Source organism: Polyodon spathula, chromosome 5, assembly GCF_017654505.1.
Source record: "Polyodon spathula isolate WHYD16114869_AA chromosome 5, ASM1765450v1, whole genome shotgun sequence".
Taxonomy (NCBI): Eukaryota; Metazoa; Chordata; class Actinopteri; order Acipenseriformes; family Polyodontidae; genus Polyodon; species Polyodon spathula.
Window position 1 is genome coordinate 46967908 of NC_054538.1, and position 7395 is coordinate 46975302.

Here is a 7395-nt window from a genome sequence, read left to right on the forward strand (position 1 = left end):
AAGTAATCAAAGGCCACCAGGACGAATCGGTTCCCCCTCTTGGAGCGTGGAAAGGGGCCTAGTATGTCCATGGCAACCCTCTCCATGGGCCCACTGACCTGGTACTGCTAGAGTGGGGGTGTGCGACCAGCCCTGGAGTCCCTTCCCCAGTAGATTGAATGGCAGAGCCGCCTCAGTGTTTTTGTCATTGAAATGGCTGGTGCCTGGGGTCCCATGATGGGCATCAAGCATCTCCTGGAGCATCACCCCAAGGACAAACACTTGCCACCTCACGTCCTCTGTTGCAGGATCCTTCCACTGCCGCTGAAGGACTCCGTCACGCAGGGCCAGCCCAGTCCACTGGGCCCACAGCCTCCCCGAGTGACAGAGGAAAGCGGGGCCACCTCCTCCCAGGGAGGTGTTCGCTGCTCTTCCAGCCATTGCAGCACTGGTGGGCCCTCCATTCCACCCTCACAGCAAATACCCCCCACCTGGCACTGTTCCTCACCCCGGCCGGCCAGTTCTGCTTCCCTCTCCTCCCTCCTGCTGCAGTGGGCGCTTCCCTCATGGGCATAGGGTCGATGGGACAGGGCATCTGCGTTGGAGTGCTTCTCCCTAGCCTGGTGTTGAATCTGGTACTGGAATGCCTGGAGCTGCTCGATCCAGCTGGTGATGTCATGAGCCACTGCAGGGCTGCGTGTTCTGTCTGGATGTTGAAGGGGAGCCTGCAGAGGTAAGAACATAAGAACAAAAGAAAGTTTACAAACGAGAGGAGGCCTTGAAGGATCCCAGGGTGTCAGCTTCAACAACATTACTGGGGAGTTGATTCTAGACCCTCACGATTCTCTGTGTAAAAAAGTGCCTCCTAGTTTCTGTTCTGAATGCCCCTTTGTCTAATCTCCATTTGTGACCCTTGGTCCTTGTTTCTCTTTTCAGGTTGAAAAAATCCCTTGGGTTGACATTGTCAATACCTTTTAGAATTGTGAATGCTTGAATTAGGTTGCCGCGTAGTCTTCTTTGTTCAAGACTGAATAGATTTAATTATTTTAGCCTGTCTGCATAGCCTATCTAGCCTTTTAAACCCAGAATAATTCTGGTCACTCTTCTTTGCACTCTTTCTAGAGCAGCAATATCCTTTTTATAGCGAGGTGACCAGAACTGACCACAATATTCAAAATGAGGTCTTACTAATGCATTGTACAATTTTAACATTCCTTCCCTTGATTTAAATTCAATACTTTTCACAATGTATCCGAGCATCTTCTTGGCCTTTTTTATAGCTTCTCCACATTGTCTAGATGAAGACATTTCTGAGTCAACAAAAACTCCTAGGTCTTTTTCATAGATTCCTTCTCCAATTTCAGTATCTCACATATGGTAGTAATAACGCACATTTTTATTTCCTGCGTGCAGTACCTTACACTTTTCTCTATTAAATGTCATTTGCCATGTGTCTGCCCAGTTCTGAATCTTGTCTAGATCATTTTGAATGACCTTTGCTGCTGCAACAGTGTTTGCCACTCCCCCTATTTTTGTGTCATCTGAGAATTTAACAAGTTTGCTTACTATACCAGAATCTAAATCATTAATGTAGATTAGGAACAGCAGAGGACCTAATACTGATCCCTAAAATCTAAATAAACCATGTCATATGGGAGATCGTGTCTAACTAACTTGCTTGATTTTTTTTGGGGATGCAACATCGATAATGGATAATTGCAAAGCATATGACATGGTTTATTTAGATTTCCAGAAAGCTTTTGACAAAGTCCCACACAAAAGATTAATTATCAAACTGAACGCAGTTGGGATTCAAGGAAACACATGTACATGGATTAGGGAGTGGTTAACATGTAGAAAACAGAAAGTACTGATTAGAGGAAAAACCTCAGAATGGAGTGTGGTAACCAGTGGTGTACCACAGGGATCAATATTAGGTCCTCTACTATTCCTAATCTACATTAATGATTTAGATTCTGGTATAGTAAGCAAACTTGTTAAATTTGCAGACGACACAAAAGTAGGAGGAGTGGCAAACACTGTTGCAGCAGCAAAGGTCATTCAAAATGATCTAGACAAGATTCAGAACTGGGCAGACACATGGCAAATGACATTTAATAGAGAAAAGTGTAAGGTACGCATGCAGGAAATAAAAATTTGCATTATAAATATCATATGGAAGATACTGAAATTGGAGAAGGAATCTATGAAAAAGACCTAGGAGTTTTTGTTGACTCAGAAATGTCTTCATCTAGACAATGTGGAGAAGCTATAAAAAAGGCCAAGAAGATGCTCGGATACATTGTGAAAAGTATTGAATTTAAATCAAGGGAAGAAGTGTTAAAATTGTACAATGCATTAGTAAGACCTCATCTTAAATATTGTGTTCAGTTCTGGTCACCTCGCTGCAAAAAGGATATTGCTGCTCTAGAAATAGTGCAAAGAAGAGTGACCAGAATTATTCTGGGTTTAAAAGGCTAGATAGGCTATGCAGACAGGCTAAAATAATTGAATCTATTCAGTCTTGAACAAAGAAGACTACGCGGCAACCTAATTCAAGCATTCACAATTCTAAAAGGTATTGACAATGTCAACCCAAGGGACTTTTTCAACCTGAAAAGAGAAACAAGGACCAGGGTCACAAATGGAGATTAGACAAAGGGGCATTCAGAACAGAAACTAGGAGGCACTTTTTTACACAGAGAATCGTGAGGGTCTAGAATCAACTCCCCAGTAATGTTGTTGAAGCTGACACCCTGGGATCCTTCAAGAAGCTGCTTGATGAGATTATGGGATCAATAAGCTACAAACAACTAAACGAGCAAGACAGGCCGAATGGCCTCCTCTCGTTTGTAAACTTTCTTTTGTTCTTATGTTCTTATATGCTTTGCAATTATCCATTACCGAAGTTGCATCCTCAAAAAAATCAGGCAAGTTAGTTAGACATGATCTCCCTTTCCTAAAACCATGTTGACTGTCTCCCAGCACCCTGTTACCATATAGGTACTTTTCCATTTTGGATCTTATTATAGTTTCCATAAGTTTGCATATAATAGAAGTCAGGCTTACTGGTCTGTAGTTACCTTGTTCAGTTTTGTTTCCCTTTTTGTAGATCGGTATTACCTTTGCAATTTTCCAGTCTGTTGGTACCACCCCTGTGTCAAGAGACTGTTGCATGATCTTGGTTAGCGGTTTGTAAAGAACTTCTTTTATTTCTTTGCGTACTAGTCATTACTTTTGGGGTTTTAAAAAGCACTTCAAATTAGATCATGTTGTGGTCTGAGTTTGCTAGTGGTTCTCTGACCTCTCTTTTAGTTATTTTGTCTTTGTTATTTGAAAAGACTAAATCAAGGCATGCCTCCCCTCTAGTCGGTGCCTTGACAAATTGTGTTAGGAAGCAGTCGTTGACATTTCTGCCATTTCAATTTCATCCATCGTGATACCCACTGGGTTTTCCCATTTTATATGGGGGAAGTTGAAATCCCCCATTAGTTTGGCTTTTCCTTTGCTACATGCATTTCTAATGTCATTGTATAACAAACACCTGCCTCCTCGAGCTATACGTGGGTTCTGTTGGCAAGTGATTGGTTGAGAGGGCAAAATCTGTTGCTGGGGCATCTTCGTGGACCAGTGCGTGCTCGTAGTTTAAAAATCTCAAACAGCATTTTGACAGTGCTATAATAAATAAACAAATAGCAGAAACTGTTATATAGTGTGTTTCATTTATGTGCTTAAATGTGGAACTTTTCTTTCTTTATTTATTTTTAGGATTAAGATGTTCAGAATACTATCCTATGAATAAAATTACTTTACAATATATGCACACATTTGCAACAAATTTAAATTTTTAAATTAAGAATGCATAATGTTGATTTTTTGTATTATGTTTTGTAGGGCTGTGGCAAAGTGGCTGGTAAGGGGAACAAGTGTAGCAGTGATGCGGTGCAGGAGTGATGACCAGACAACGGTGATTCAGTGAATAAGTGCTTTTTATTGCTCTTTTTCCAGGTCCGGTGACCGTCAAATAATAAATCCTCGGCAACACACAACAATGTGAAAAGCACAGGGATGATGAAAACAAGGGCACAGTCCCGAATAAAAACAACGGCACGGTCATCAGTCCTGGGTGAACGAAAACGTGCAGGTGCTCAGTGCAGTGGTGGTCCGGACAGTGCTTTCCTTTCAACAGCTCCGGAGGTGTGCGTTAACTGTCTAATAGTGTGACAAAAAGACAGACAATGACTCAGGAACAGAAAAAACACACAACACGTAAATTATTTTACACTCTGAGAGCTCCTCTCTCAGTCCTTCACACTCTCCCACCGTTTAACCAAAACGAAGGAAAAGATCAGCGTTACCCTGGCCCCTATATGTCATCCCGCATGACATCTAGGTAAACGGTTGCAGCTGCCTTATTACTTGCAGCTGCCCCTCGTTTACCTTTCAGGTCAATGCGGTCTTACAACAGAGTCTCGCTTCTTTCCAGGCTGACCCACTGGAAACGAACTGTCAGGCCAGCCCTTCCAGATACTTCTACTCCCGTTCTTTAGCACCCTCACAGGTCGGGAGAGAGATTTATCACCAGAACTCATTGTATTTCTGTCACAAGGGCTTAAGATAAAGCTGAGGAATTTATCTTTGTGTTGAGCCACATATGGGCTTTTCCTTATCCAAATAAAGGTTATGTTCAAGATCGGAACAGAGGGACACAATTAACTATATAAACTACAATGCTTTATACATACATATATAAACATGCACAGGCCTACATTTGATATTATGCCTTGCAGTTTATTCTATTTGGCAAATATTATCTGCTCACCTTTGTTTTCTTTTCAGTACCGCGTACAAAATTATAACCATTTATTGTGTTTACCTTTCTTTTTTTCATCAGGGAGGTTATAAAAATGTATGGTAAATTGTGATTATTTACACAATACTGTAGATATTACAAAAAGTCAACCTAAATGGAATGCCAGAATGTGTATTTAAATTGACATTGGATCAATGTTGAAACAATGTTTGCCTCATAAATCTCGCATACATTGAAAGGGTGACATTGGTTCAACGTTGTATCAACCACTGTGATAAACGCTGATGTTGTTAACGTTTTATCAACGTTAAATCAATATTAGCCTGCTATCTGGGCAGTGACTTGTTATTGTGAACATTCATAACCCTTACTTCAAACATACAATTAACCCTTCAACGTTATGGTGCATGACTGGCATTTGTGTACCGCTGTCCCTTATCAGCACCAACCCCCTTACCAGCACCAACTCCTTACCAGCATCGACCCCCTTACAAGCACCGACCCCTTACCAGCATCAACCCTTTACCAGCACCGACCCCTTACCACTACGACCGGTGACTGGCGGAAAGAAAAACTATGCTTAAAAAGTTTTGTTCTGAACATGCATCAAAATGGGCCAAGATGCCGGTCTTGTTCTCACACCCTAAGTTCAAACAGAATATCCCACTGAACGATTTCATAGCTGGACAGATTTTGGAAATATATATATATATCTATATATATAGTATTATAATAATATATATATGTATATATATATATATGAAAATTTATTTTCAGGTATTATTGTACATATAACATGGTTTAATACTTGAGGTATTATTGTACCAAAAAATGAACAAAATGTATTCCCTTTTTGGAAAAAATATTTCCAGCAGCAATTTTCTACATGTTTTAACAGTTCTTTCAAAAAACCCAAATAAATTCCTAATTAACGCTAGAACCACCAGATTTTTGAACTACCTATAATCACCATGTGGGTCACTATGACTAATGCATTTTTAAACTGCTACGTTATGAAAATGAAAGACATACTATCAGATACAAAACAGATACAAAAGTTTTATTCATGAACATCATATCTAACATTTGCATCACAGAAATACTGTATTTAAATGGAAAATTAAACATAAAATGCGCTCATTTTTATAATGAGCACTTATACAGCACAACTACAAGCTGCTTGATGAGATTTTGGGATCAATAAGCTACTAACAACCAAACGAGCAAGATGGGCCAAATGGCCTCCTCTCGTTTGTATATCCGTGTACAGGTGTAAAGGGTACTTGTACATACAAAACTATAAAACCGAAACCATTGTTTCTAATACTACATAAAAATAAAATATAACACTACTTCCGGTATGATGGCTGCATTGTACTCTATGGAGAAGCATATGCGTGTGCCAGCTGACTGTGCCTGCATCCAGGAGCTGTGCTGTAAACACAGATGCAGTTCCATTGAACAGTATTGTGTAAACATGTGTAAATTGGTACATACAAACCTATAAAACCGAAATGTTTTTTTTCCTAAAAGTAATATAAAAAAAGAATGTATAAAATATGTTTCTGTAGTGGGGGGAAATCTGTGTTGACTCTTCTGGCATGTTCATCGTGCTGCAGGAAGAGCGCAGCAGTCATCCAATACTCGTCTGTAGGTCATGCCAGTGACACGGAGAGGTGGGAAAGGGGGTGTGTGGACTTTCCTTCTCTCTCAGTGGCTGAGAGGTGGGTCCTGGGGGGATTGTTAGCCCTATAAAATCTCGAAATTAAAGTCTCGAAATTAATCGAGACCTTCTGTACCGTGTTGACAAATTACCCCAGACAGGTGAAGTGCGTCACCAATTGTTCATTCCTCACCCCTTTAAGGAGGATTTGTTGCAGCTTGCTCACGCTATTCCCCTGTCTGGTCATTTCGGAAGGGACAAAACTAAAGCGAGGCTCTTGTCACATTTCTTTTGGCTGGGGCTAGACGGCAACTTCAAAAGTTTTTGTGAGCATTGTGGGGAATGTCAGAAGGCCAGCCCTAGAGCCATCCCACGAGCTCCACTAGTGTCTTTGCCCCTAGTGGAAGCTCCCTTTGAGCGTATTGGGATGGATATAGTTTGGCCACTGAAAAAGGAGCACGGCAGGATACACACACCTATTGGTCATTTTGGATTAAGCTACGCGTTATCCAGAGGCCACTCCCCTCCGATCTATATCCGCTAAGTCTGTTGACAACGAGCTTGTGAAGGTTTTCTCCTGGGTGGGGATCCCCAAGGAAATACTGACCGACCAAGGCACCAATTTTATGTCCCGGCTAATCCGCGGAACATGTAAGCTTTTGGGAATTAAGACCATTAGGACCTTGGTGTTTCATCCTCAGACAGATGGTCTTGTGGAATGCTTTAATAAAACCCTTAAGAGCATGTTGTTCAGGTTTATTCTTATTGATGTGCGTTACTGGGACAAGCTGATTCCTCCCCTTCTCTTTGCGATAAGAGAGGTACCCCAGGCTTCCACGGGGTTTTAACCATTTGAGCTGTTGTATGGGTGGAGACTCCAGGGTGTGCTTGATCTGGTCAGAGAGATGTGGGAGGAGCAGCAGGACAATTTGACCAATAC